Raw genomic sequence first — 14,732 nt, 5'->3', positions numbered from 1 at the left:
ATTCAAGAAAATTAGTGTTCACATAACCAGTCTTTTTCCAATTATTGGTGGTGTTGTTATGTTTACACTGTTTTAAATAAAAAGGCACAGTATTTGAAAATACATAAAAGATTTCTTTTACTGCAGTTGGGGAACCTTGGTTAAGATTTCCTTGTTCCAGTGAAAGGAAATGTAACTTTCTGAATCAGACGTTGAATATATACAACTCTTATTTAAGGTTAAGTTGTTTCTCTAGAAAATACATTGCAAATTGCTCTTTGAGAGCATTCTTTAATAATAGGCATAATGCCATACAGGGAAAAGAAAGAATACAGTATTCTTCTCGACACCGTTTTTGAAAAGTCAAGGTCTCAAACGTTGAAAACATTTTGGTAGAAACACATTTTAAATTCAACAAACGGTTCATGGTATTCATTGGTTGTCTCTTTATCGTTTGGTTGTTTTGAAAATGGAGGTAATGTTAGCCTCTTAAAAGAGGATTATAAATTTTTAATTTCTAGATCATCTTCTACATTCTCTTTTAAAAAGATGATACCTTTGGGAAAAAATTGGAAAGATGGTCTTAACAGGTATATAAGCCCCCTTAAGTTGCATATCAAATATGTTATGGTGTTAAAATTTATTACGACTTACAAACATTAACTGGAAGGCCTCACAAGTTTGTTGATGTCAATGTCTTTTTTCACTGAAATGTTGTTACTTGTTGCTTATCTGAAGGATTCTTACACAGTTTACCTAATTAGGAGGTTAGATAGTCTGTGGCTCACTGTAGTTATGTTAATATATTATTTACTCTGAAAAGATTGAAGATTATCAGTAAGTCCTGGCCCAGCCCGTTATTTTTTCAAATAGAACCGTGTGTTACGTGATTATAAACGCCCTGTGCATCCTGAAGAGCGCGGCCAGCAGGCACAGGCGCGCAGTCTGCTGCGAAGCTCAGAGATACAGTTGCTTCCTAACTGACAGCCAAGACCAAATCCTCCATAAAGAGTGTGTATTCGTGGTCCCTTTCAGTGGCCATTTGCCTCCTTTTGGAACATGAAGCCCTCCTCTGAGAAAGGTCCCAGCCCAAAATGCAGAGTTTTGGGCACCAGCAGACAAGTGCTGACAGCATCAGGACTTTCAAAGCTGACCAACACGGCAGACACGTGGAGCCACCGTACCTTGTCCTTCAGGGTCGCGGGCCTGCAAACAAATGCTTGTTTCTACGTGACGCCTCTGATTTTGCTTCATTTGCCTTGTCTTTATTATGTTAACAGGTTTGTCATTAAGTAAGTGGCATATTTGTTATTAACTGGAAAATGAGTGTCACCCATTCTTTTTACACCGAATCGTTTTCTGATGTGGCTTGTTTTCATAAAGCGTACGCTAGCCTGATTTGCCGGTGACGCTGTGGAGTGCTGTGCTTCAAATCCTGGGACCAGTTGTATGCTAATGAAAACAGTAGCAATGATGTGGGATGATTGGCACCCACACTTTCTTCCTGGATGCCCTGTGCAAGCGCGTCATGAAGTCCCTGTTTCACACTCTAGTCCAATGTCTCTGCTTTGCTATGAATTAAGGACTAAATATTTATAAATGTCTCACATCTCTAATAATTTACGTCATTTCTAAGTAGCAACAGCAAGGCCGCCTGGAGGAGCAACAGTGCTGTTTCCAGGACTTGACAAATTAGTCTGTTCTCATCGTCATAACGTATCAGACCTGCCCAGAGGAGAATGGAGGGCCAAGCAGGCTTCAAGGGGTGCACGCCGGCTTCCAGAGGGAAGGACAGGAAACCTGCATTCGAGTGAGGCTCCCGGGGCCCTGGCCAAGGCTGTCAGTGAGCAGGTGGCCTCCAGAACCCGCAGCAGCTGCTCACACCCACGGGCAGCGTGGTGCTACCGGGAACCACCCCGCTGAGTGAGGGCGGAGGGCGGTTCCTTGATGTCAGCCCCATGAACCAGAAACTATTGCCCTGAGACCACTGCTGTGAAGCAGTCCCCAAGTCTGTGTGTGGTACACACACCTAGGGCCACAGCAGGAGGGGCGGGCATTTTATTTGATCTTTTGGTACCTGGGAAACATTTTATATCTAAAAAATACTTTTTTATTATTAGTCAATTGTGTAGATTCAGTACAGTGTATTCAAGGATAGCATGTCCCTACTGTGTTTGTACTTGAGTCTTCAGAAAGTCAGTCTTCATCCAGGAAAAGCAGATGCAGTGTTTCCAGGGTGTTCTCAATTTTAAATGTATCCCAACATTTCATGGGAAATGAGGCCTTTAAATAAGCTTTATCTTTTTCTCTTTTATTCTTTCCCTTTTAAGAAATAGTGAGAGTACAGCAAGAAGTTCATTCCTTAAGGTCTACCTTGCTCTCATAATAATCAGTTTCCTACTGTGACTACACACATGCGCACACGTACATGTATAAACGTGTATATATAAAATATATATGTATATTAAATTTATGTTTCATTATTTTGATAGCTTTATTTTTGCTTAAGTTGACAAATATTAGAGTGATGGGCTTCTGTAATGCCAATGAAAGCAAATCATGTAGAGCTCTGCCAACTTGGCAACATTTAGATAATACAGGTGCTTTTCAGGTCTTTCTCTTAGGTAATCAGAAATATCTTCAGGCTGGAAAATTCAAAAGACCCTGAAATAAAATCTCTGCCAGGTTATCTCTTAGAAATGAAGATTGAACCATGGGTGTAGATGATTACTGTCCCTATAATATATAATGATCTCAAAGATATTTTTTTACAAATTAAATCAACTTCTCCCAAGGGTCCCTAAACAGGTGCCTTTGACTTCTAGTGAGTGTCCTTTGAATCTAGTGAGGTGAAGGTGGAGTGGTGGTGGGGACTGCGTGTTAATGTCGGATACTCAGTGAAGACGTGATGACAATGGCAGAGGTGAGCAGGCCTAGAAGCACTAGGCTTTTAATACTTTGATAACTTTTTGTCATAAATACCTGTATTGACTGCACATGTAATCTTGCCTATGAAAGAACTGTGATAGCAAGCAATGAATTATTGTTGGAAATGAATTAGAAAATCATTATATTGAAAATTATCTCTGTGAAAGCTTCTAACTTATCTACCCATAATAGTAGCTCCATTGGTCAAATACAGAGGATGATCTAGTCCATCTTCAACTGTTTTCCAAATTGGATACCTTGTTATGCAATCATTATAATTTAGATGTTACCTGGTCATTTGTCATCTTATCGGTTGAACACAACCCTTTAGAAAGTTAATAGCTATAAGACTTTCTCTGTAAGACTCAAAAATAATTGGAATCCGTATATGAATCTATGAATAAGACTTATATTTATAATGTTCCATTTAATTTGCTTGCAGAAACAGGATCACCTTTGTGATTGTTTTTAAAGTAAATTTTTCTTGGACAGGTAATAAAAATGAAGGATTGACCAAGAAAATATCGAAAAAGCTTGAGCATCAGAACTTTCCCCAGATTTGGGGTTCAGAATTTGCTGCCGATTTTTTTAAGAGAAACTGCACTCTGCGAATCTTTATCAAAGCCAGAGCAAGGGGTTCTGCAGAGAAAGCGTGAGACCTTGAAGATGACCCCTCTCGTAGAGGCAATTGACGCACTCTCATTGGATACACCAAATATTTATTGATATTCTCAATTATTTGCATCTAAAACTCATTAATATAAACTCTCCAATTAATAGTAAATAAATTCCCTGGAGACATTTTCACATTATAGTTGAAAATAATCCTGTCTTTGGGACACAATGGACCAAAAAATGTAAGGTTTACTTTCTTACTTAATTTTGGTCTTAACTGATGTTTTTTGACAAATCAATATCTATCTGCTCTTCCAAAGTAGCATCCTGACTAGCACTATTCTTTCATATATAATTTACCTTCATCAAGATTCTAAAGTCTAAATTTCTTAGTCTTCAATAAAACAATGCAAGATCTAAAATACTTGAATCAAAAAAAGTAAAACTCTTTAAGTTGTGTTGTTTATTAAAGATATAAGGATTCCATGTAGTTGCTTACAAAATCAAAATAGGGAAAAAAATCCACATTTTGAAATTTGTTTTTGATGTATTTAGACGGCTGATGAAGCACTTGCTACACTTTACATTGATACTGTCCTTTCTGAAATCAATATGAATTTAAGGGCTTATACAATCTCACACGCACACATGTGCTCTCACACACAGCATAACACACATGGTGTGTTAAAGCTCATGTTATGCTCTTTTTCCCTAGATCTTCCCTTACAGCTCACCTAAGTGTGTCCAAACTCTCACAAGGAAGACCTTGAATTCAGATGTTTCATAGGAAATGGATGCAGCAAGAAAATATATTATCTTCTATGTTTTATACAGTCAGCTTTTGAATTATGTCTTCATCAATAAAAGTGTGGAGAACTGACACCTCTGTTCAATCTGAAACAAACGGAAGAACACAGTACTCACTGCCAAGCCCCTGCACTGCCAGTGACCACTGTGGATATCAAACACAACCCGAGGGAAATGCTTGGCTCGCTCCTGTTTTTGTTACGTATGTAATTGTACACATTAAATCTAAATAAAAACACTTTCCATAGTTCTTAATAACTAATATATTTTATTAACCCATTTGATCATATTTTAAATAAAGAATGTATGTCACACACAGCAAAATGGTCAGCAGAATACTTTTAGTAATCGGTTTAAAAAATTCACTAGAAACAATCTTTTGTGCCTGAGATAATAATTTTGTTTCAAGGAGTGTGTGTATCTCCTTTATTTTCTTTCAAGAAAACATTTCAAAATGATGCTATGGCTCTGTGGGGTGTGAAGGCTACGGGAAATAATCCTGGGTGTATGTCCTTCGACTTCCAGCAAGTTGAGTTCCACTGTCTGCACTTTGTTTCAGGGGAGAGGCACTGCTTATCCAAAATTAAAATGTGAGGTTAATGATCAGTACTAATCTCGGCTCTCATGAGAATGTCCCCCTGCGGGGGGAATCCTCCGGCCAGGCCAGGCCGCTGCACCTTCTAGAGCCCTCGATGCGGACGGACAGAGAACCCCTGAGGTCGCGTTCTCTCTGCACTTTCCTCTAATCTTACTTCCCTTTCATTAAAGGGAATTTCCTGCTAAACGAGGGAGAAGTGTGGTTTGTAGAGCAAAATAGCTGTGTTCTCTTGAGTTGTGCTGGTGGAGGAGTGAACTAGGGGCGTTTTAAATGCGATTACAAGGATCGTGGCTTTAGCCAGCATCCCGTGGTGTACGGACAGGCCCGAGGGCCCCTTAACTGCCCTAATACTCCTAACAAGACCTTTCCACTTCTTTTTACTCTTTGTTACAACAGTATTGTCCACCTTAATGGAAAAACAAGATCACCTATTTATGTAAAACAACAACAACAAATAAATCAAAAACAATCATCCTTTAAACAATGAATGAAAAACAAGCCAATAACAAGATTTTTAAAGGGTTTAAGAAAAACGCTAACTGCCTAAAAACCAAATCAAACCTAAAGCTAAAACAATATTAGGCAAATAGTTTGCATAATAAGCCTTTTTTTTTTTTTTTTCATAATTCTCTGTAAATTGGAGTCTTTCCACAATACTTTTTTTTTTTTTTTTTTAGAATTTTTATTGGACATTAATTATGCTTATTGAGGCAAACATTTAAATATAGTAAAATCTATGCTTTTGCCACTTTTTCTAACTTGACACGAAGTTTGTAAAAATTTGCGTGTGAAGTGAAAAAAATACATATTTATGAGAAAAAATTATTAACCGGTCTTATTTTCTCATTGACAGCTTTCACCGAATGCTCTGTCGTACTTTAAGTTAAACATAGAGGAAGCTCCTGAATCAAATGAGAGGCAGAGGCAAACACGTTTTAGAAGTTAAACTGTGTGACAGATTAAGTACGTACAGTCTATCCTGGCCCAAATAACCTAAACAGCTAGAAACTATAAAATACAGTGCGAGAAATGGGTCATTCTTTTCTTTTACATTTTTTATTTAATTTTTTTTTCAATTACAGTTTACACTGTTATTTTGTATTAGTTTCAGGTGCACAGCACAGTGGTTAGATAATCATATACTTTACAAAGTGCTCACCCGGCACCCCCAGGACCCGAATGGACATGGTTATTACAATGTTATAATTCTTATGCTGTGCTTTACAAAATAGTCATGGGGATATAATGGATCGTTCTTTTTCTTCTTTTTATTTTAAAAAGCTTATCCTGCAAACTCCATCCTTTGCAACTAAAAAATGAATAACAGTTATTGTGAGTCCTCTGTCCAATGAAAAAAAGAGACAGGGACCGGATTCCATAAATAGTTAGATTTTACTAATAATTTTCTTTTTGCTATGCTTTTTTTTATTGTCTCATTTTAAAATGAATGTTACTGGAAATAATGTTGTTAAAAATAAGAAAATAATCAGCCATGAATTAAACCATGCTAAGGCCACAATAAGCAGTGCCTATGTTACTATCTAATTTTCCACGTACATGCATATTTCACATTTTTCTACCAGAAAGTTATTTTCTCCTTGTGTTGTATTATAATTCTAAAAGCTGTATCCTACCGTTCCATGGTCACACATTGTGTTTGTAAACATTTAGTTTAAAGGCTACATAAATTTCAGTTGTCCATATATTATGACTTATTTAGACATTTTATAGTTATGTGACATTCAGATTGCTTTGATTTACTGGCTGCCATGAGTGACTCCACAATTATAACACATTACTTTTTCTGTCTTTTGGAAGTAAACTGCAGGTTCATGAGCAAGTTTTGTAGGGTCTGTAAACACTCAAAATTATACATAATTGTGCATAAGTTAATATGGTCACTTTTTTACTGTGAAGGGAAGGTCTATAACTAAACATTTCATAAGGTTGGTAAAATTTTCTCAGTTTTACATTACAAGAAGTTGTATGGCTGAGCCAATGAGTATGACTTTTCTTGTTATTTTTTTTTTTTATAACTAAGTTTTTTTTAGAGCAGTCCTAGGTTCCCAGTAAAATTGAGGGGAAGGCACAGAGATTTCCCACATGCATCCTGCCGTCCACACCCACAGCTCCCCCGTTACCCACAGGCCACAGAACAACACATTTGTTACAACTGGGGACCCACATGCACACACCATACTCACCCCGAATCCACCGTTTCCATTTGGTGTACTCTTCTTATTGGGCATTCTATGGGTCTTGACGAATATATAATGGCATGGATTCGTCACTCTAGTATCATACAGAGACTTCCATGGCCTAAAAACCCTGTTCTCCACTTACTCTCCACTCCCACCCCTCCCCCGTCACCTTCAGCAACCACTGATCCTCTTACTGTTTCCATAGTGCTCCTGTTAGTATGGCCTCTCTGAAAACTTATTTTAGTCATTACTCAGTTAATTTCTGGAAGTGGCTAATATATAAAGTTTTAACATCACTGGAAATATTTTAAAATTTACTTTGCATAGCAATGTAACATATTGCAATTAAAATATAATTGGTTTAGGTCTAATCAGAAATGCATCATTTTAATGAATCTTAATTTTAATTTCTAATTAGTAAAATGTTACATGTTTACACATAGAACATATCAAGAAAAATAAAAACCACAACCAGGAGATAAGCACTATTACTATTTAAATATATTTCCTTCCATTATTTTTAATTGGATAAACATATACATACAGTATGTCATTTGCAAACTTGGAACAGTCTAGTATTTAAAACATTTTCTCCTCTTTTATTAACTTTACATATAGTCTCTGATAATTTCCTCAATTAGTAAATTATCTTTACATGTAATATTTTTAATGGCTACACAATCCATTATATGGTGAAGCACATTTATATTTTCAAAGGGTTCTGTAAACATTTATTATTACATATTTTCGATTGATATTTAAATGTTTATAAATTGATTTTAAATGTTTGACTTGTGCCAACATTTAGATATTATATGTACACATATATGCATTAATGTTTTATTGGTATAAGAATATTTCTATGTATGGATAGCACTGATATTATGCTCTCTCACAGTATTTGTTTCATTTATAGAGCAGCTTTCTTGGTGAATTTTGATCACCAGAATAATATTTTGCTAATACAGACAGCTGGATAAAAAGACATAAATCCTACAGAAACCTCTGTACAGCTGACTAAATTCACACCTCCCAATCCACACTTGAAAAACTGAGTGTTAAAAAATAAAGGAGACGATGATTGCCATCAGCTTTGGAGCTCAGGAGGAGTGACATTAACATAAAAATAAACCGTTATAAAGAACTGATAATATGCCAGGCACTGGGTGTCTTATGTACATTAATTTATTTAATCTTCATAATAACCCTATGAAGTAGATATGAGTATGATTTCCCTTTTAAAGATGAGGAAACCCAGGCACAAAGAAGTTAAGAAACTTGCCCAAGGTTTCACAGAAAACGAATTAAGGGTCTGGTCATCAACCCAGAGTTCATGCAGACTTACCCTTTATTTTCCAATCTTTACCATTGTCTACCTTGAGGATTTTCTGATAATTATAGTTCAAGTGTCCAAGACATGACCCTGACCCCAGTTCCACAAACCCATAGATTGAATAGAGCAAGTGCGAGAAGTGAGGGCAGAGCACAGAACATGTGAATGGAGCTCTATCACCCAATTTTGTGGGTTATTTTAAATTTTCACATACAAAGTGCAGCGATCAGATAGCAAAATTGCTATTTCCTATCCCAAGTATGTCGGGCAGTAGTGCCAGGAGGAAGCCAGGCCATGCCCATGGCTGTGGCTGTGCCCACTGTTTCCATAAAGTGACAAACGGGTACAAAATGGCCATTGTCCTGTTAGCCGCTTCGGCAAAGCAAGAATGGGCACGTAGCCGCACTCGCCTGTCCCTCCACTTCAAGGGCCACACCAGTGAAATGAATACATATATTTTTATCATAAATATAAGTAAATATATACATGTAATATCTTACCAAGTCCTTCATGCAATTCAACATAAAAGATGACACCAAGATAAGACAAGTGATGCTCCAGTTTGGGTGCCTCCGTTTCCCTTCCCTGAACCCAGATTCAGTGGCTGCCTGAACCAGAGGGGCTCGGGGTGGGTGCCTGGCCACGGGGAAGGCCACCGAGGTTGGTCCCTCGCACCGGAGAGGATCTGAAAGGAGCATTTTGTGTGGAAGCGCGTGGTCGACGAAGGCATCAGAGTCACTCAGCCTCTCCCACGCCCTCCTCACTAGAGAGACGGGAGACCCTGAGGCCTCTGCACCATCGAGGCAGGGAGACCATGGGACGTTCCCACAGGAGCAGAAGCCAGGGCTCCTTCCAGAGGGAGTCTGCTCTAAGGCTGCGCCTTAGAAACGAGCAGCTGTCAGATCAAAACGATGAGGAAATGTATACTCAGAAATGAGAGTCAGTAAAACAGAAGACACATCATATAAGAAAGGAAATCAAGAAAAACATTTAAAGAAAAAGAGAGGAAATAAAGCAGAACTGAAATCCGACAGAATTAGTAAACAGGAAAATTGACACAGTAAAATTATGCCCCAATAATATTAGAATTGTCTAATTTCCTGCTCTTCTTTTATATGTGTGTTATTTCAAAACTTTTTTAAAAAGAGGAAATGTTAAAAGAGCAAATAAATCCTACTCTTCTAAATGACAAGCATCAAAGAGGAAGTAAAAGTTTCAGTGTTAGGAAATTTAGAAAATCAAAAGCAAGACATAAAAAATGTTAAAAGCAGCCAGAGCTGAACTCAGTGACATCCACCGAGCCTTAAATGAATTTATCATTAAACAAGAAAGAGAAGGTTTGAATTAAGAATTCAACTAAGAAAGTTAGAAAATAATAACTTTTAAAAATTAAAATAAAAATTATGTGAAAACAGAAAATTAGGTATTTGGAATAAGAAAAAGAGTGAAAGTAACTCAAAAAAAAAATTAAAGAAAGATTCAACTTCAGATAAAGAATAAAGTTTAAAATGAGAAATCAAATAAAGCTAAAAGAAAATATATAAATCACAAGAGTGGAAAATATGTTAAATTATTGTTTAACAGCATAAATAAGTACTAAGAAAATCCCAATGAAGCTTATGATTTTTCAGAGAAAATAAAATGTACCAAAATGACTGAAAAACAGAAAATTTGAGTTATGAAAATATTCATGGGAAAATTAAGAAGAAAAAACCCCTCACTTTTCTTCCAAGAATTACATAGCTAAATACAGTAAGTGTCCAGGTCCAGATAATTTTATATGTAAGTTATATATAGGGTGTCCCAAAAAATGTATACATACTTTAATAGCTGATGGCTTGATTTTGAAAATAAAACATATTTTAATAAATACTGCCTTTATAATTATTCAAAGTGTGTGTATGTATACATTTGGGGAGACTATCTATATATTTTTTATATGTAAAATACATATATGTACATATGTATAACATATGTATGTACAAATGTGTGCACACACATAAATACTCCCACACATATACAATATAATCCTATATCATTGTTAATCATCTATTGTACAGTAATATATAATTAATACACACACCACACACACACACGCATACATAAGATATTAAGGTGCAAAGCTTTCTCTCCAGAACTTGACTGAGGTGCAAAGGTTCAGACCAATAAGGAGGTGTCTGTGCCTTCACACCTTAGAGCAGGCTTCAGGTCACCTCAGAAGGATGTGCCATTCAATATTAAAGCCACTGGGGCCAGGTTGGCTGTCACCCATTTCCTGCCTATGAAGATATGAGCTTGGAAAGGAGACATAGTTTCCTTTCAGGGAATTGTCAGAATCCTGTGCGGCTCCATTTTTCAGATGAAGAAAATACGGTTTCCCTTCCCTCAAGCCAACTGAGAAGACGTTCAGAGGGCATCTGGTAGGTCCTGCGGCACGTGTTCCCTTGAAGCTCTAGCCAGGGAAGATGAAAGAAAATTCTCTCTGAATCTTGCTTGCCAACTGCTAGACTGGAGAGACAGACACGTGGGGAAGGGGATCCATGTGCTTGTCTTAAGGAGCAAATGCACATTCTCCCACCAACAGTCTGGGGATGGCCCAGTGCCAAGGAGAGGTCACGGCCAGGAGGAGGCGTCAGCTCTGCCAGGGGAGCTGCCCTCGAGAACCCTGGGCAGAGGGTCGGCAGCAACCCCAAAAAAGTGCCCCACGAGGGAAAGGTCCTTTGTGATTGTTCACCCGTGTCATTCAAAGGGTGGGAACTACACTTAGTCATTTTCTCATTTGCTCAGCCCCTGAGTCTAACTGGAGGGTCAGATACCATGGCCAGCAAGTGCCAAAGACGGGCAGGAAAAGGGAAGTCAGCCAGTCTCTGCCTTTAGGCATCCAGATCCATTTCCTTTGAATGTTTGGATCACAGAACCTTCTCTCTATCTAAGAACATTTAGTATTCATTACCATTTGGCAGAATTATCTTTGGGAAAATTTCTTTTGTCCAATGTCACTTATAAATGCATATGAAAAATTCTAAGTAAAATACTTGCAAATGAATTATACTAGTATAATAAAAAAAGAAATCACTGCAACAGTATAAGATTTTAGCAATTTAAAGATATTTTAATATTAGTGTATTTAGTAATATGATTTATCTCCATAAATAGCAAAAAATCAGATAAGGTTTAACTTCTATCCCTGACCAAAGCACTTAGTTAATAGAGGGGAAAAATCCACTTCCTTAACAACAGAAAACCAATGGTCCGTCTTTGACATAGCAATTAAACATTGCTTTCATCTCCCTTAAAGAACGAGCAACTCTTTCACTGTTATACCTGTTAACTAAGTTAACATCCGTGAGCAATTTCTAGCAATAAAAAGGAACAAGAAAATAAACATAAATACAACAAAGGTAGAATCTCAATGATCCAAAGGAAAATTCAAGAGTCAACAGAATGTTACTCTACTGATTTCAGTGGTAAGCCTATAAACAAAATAGAATAAGTGTCCAGAAAATATAAACTAAGATCCAATCTGCACTATTAACATAAATATATGTTACCTTGAAATAAATCTAAGGGAAGTACCAAGTAAAATAGTATTGATGAACACTTAAATAAATGAGAATATAACTTTCTCTTAATGGCAAAACTCCATATTTTGAACTTGTCGAGAATCCTCAATTTAATTCATAAGTATAATGCAACAGAATAAAAGACATATTGGAAGTATTTTGGAAAATACATAAATGGGAATGGCCAAAAACACTTTGAAAAAGAGCACTATGTGCAAAGAATAGGAACACATTAGAATACAATCAAAGATGTTATTATACTATAATTATTAAACCTTCTTGTGTGATGCAGGAATAGAGAGAAATTAAGATATAAGCAAGAGCAGAGAAACACATTCATACAGTTAAAAAAATTAATAGAAATAAAGAACGTTTTAAATTTATGTTTACATTAATCAAGAAATGTTGCTAAAAAATTGGCTAACTTATAAAAGGGAATTAATTGATCAATTTAGCAAGTCTTAACTGCATGCCTCCTGTGTGCTGGGTGATGTTCTAGAAGATAGGAATGAACAAAATGACAGACTCTGATGCCTCAGTGAGGACAATATACTAGTGGAAATACGGGCAAAATGTATGAACAGAAAATTATCTGCACAAACACACACACACACACAAACACACTACACACACTCCTCGAAACAGAATGAATGGTAGTGTGCATATGATAGTATCTTTTTATGGCTGAAATATATCATAATAGGAGTTATACACAGAAAATTACACACAGATTTAATGTATAAGAATATTTACTATAGCCTTGTTGATAATAGAAAGAAATAATATCACATGGTTAAACAAATCATGATATTTTACATAAGGATGAAATTCTGTTAAATCCTGTAAACAGAGTCTTAGATATTGTTCCCAGTGTTACACTGAATTAAAGATATAGGACAATATTGAATTATAATTTTATAACATAATACACTAATGTATCATATGTTCTTTTCCCCCTTTTTCATATATGATATATAACTGATAGGAGTAAAACAAACAAAACAATTGAAAGATACTCAAAAACACAGCTATGGCAAAGTTCTGAATTATATTATGATACAATGGTAGGATGAAACAGTATTAAATTGTTAAATGCTATGTTTTGAGAGAATATTGATTGCTTAAGAAAATGTTCTCAACATAAGCTATTGGGAGAAAACATTAAAATATTAACAATAAATGTTTCTATTTTTATAGTGGACATGTTTTACTTTTATATTCAGAAGATACATTAAATATAATTTTCAACAGTCTAATTTACTGAATCCATTTGCATATTCCATGAAAAGCAGTGGCTTTGTTTTCTACCCTTACAGTCCTAATCAGTGCATTGCTTTATGGCGTTTTCTTTGAAAGGATTTGCCCTTCGGTTTGGGGCACGCCTCTCTGGTGTGATTAACTTGGGCTTCTGTTCTGCTCCCCTGCTTTACAACAGAGCGTTTGCCGTGGAGGATGCAACAGGAGCAGGACGAGCATTACGTTCCCCCCCAGGCTTCCTATTTTCCAGAAATTAGACCTATTTGCTCAACAGCACCAAGTCTCTGTAACAATCTCTCTCTTATTTCCTTTCCACCCAGGGGCAGATGGCAAATTTCTTGTCTAACTCCTTCCTACTTAGAAAGTTGATGCATATTTTGTTCATATTTAATACTCAACAGATAGCTCCCAGCATCCATCCCTTCAGGAAAAGCGCTGGCCTCTGGCAGGGGAAGGGCTTAGAAGCTTTCAGCATCCTAGGAGCTAGGAAATGGTTTGCGGTGCTTCAGCAAATTCTTCAAGCGTGATCCTGAGCTGGTTCATCGAATTCTACTTGTCACCAATTAAATGGCATTAATTATCACTGCTCTTTGAAGCAAAGCTAAAATCTGTGTGTCTGCCCTTTGACAAGGTGAAGTGTGATTACACAGAGGGCAGAGGAGTCAGTCATCATGCGACATGAGAAGACAAATATTGTCCTGCTAACCATGGTGCTTCCTGTGTGGTGGGAACGAGCACTGGCCTCACCCGTGAGCCCACTCACTTCTCCCTTAGAAATCCTGGTGACCAGATTTGTCCCGTGCGGGGACACTGGGTGGACAGAATGAGCGAGATAATTCTCCACACATGTCCCCACATGTTAACGTGTTCATGTATTTTCTCCCTCCCTTGTCTCCCTCCCATCCATGGGCATCTACTGAGTGCTCGCTGTGTGTGACATCAGGTTCTAAGAGCAGGAGACACGGTGGCAAAAACCCCACACAGACGAAATCCTTTCATTGGGCTAGACTTCCATTGGAGACAAACGAGAAGTGAGTTCAATGATTAAATAATGTAACTTCAGCTTGTGATTGAAAAACCTAAGGAAATAAGAAGTAGCTGGGCAGGAAGGTGGGGTGGGGGGTTATTTTAGATAGGACCATTGGAAAAGCCACCTCCGAGGAAATCCCATATATTCAAAATGAGACTGAATACTGAAAAGAAGTCACCCAAAGACCTGGGCAAGGACAAGGCAGGGAGAAGGAACAGCAAGCGGGCAGCCCTGAGGTGGGAGGAGGGCTGGGATGCAGGAGCAGGAGCAAGGCCAGTGCCTGCAACAGCCATGAGAGTGAGTTCAAGGAGATGGTCACATAAGACTGGCTGCCACAAGCCAGGCTGTATAGGGTCTTATAAAAGGTGGTATGGAGTTTTTATTTTCATTTAAGAGCAATGCAGCAGCATTGCAAAGTCTG

The sequence above is a fragment of the Miniopterus natalensis genome, chromosome 14, assembly GCF_054644295.1.
Source record: "Miniopterus natalensis isolate mMinNat1 chromosome 14, mMinNat1.hap1, whole genome shotgun sequence".
Classification (NCBI taxonomy): Eukaryota; Metazoa; Chordata; class Mammalia; order Chiroptera; family Miniopteridae; genus Miniopterus; species Miniopterus natalensis.
The sequence above is the reverse complement of the archived record's forward strand: the minus strand, read 5'-3'. Positions refer to the sequence as shown.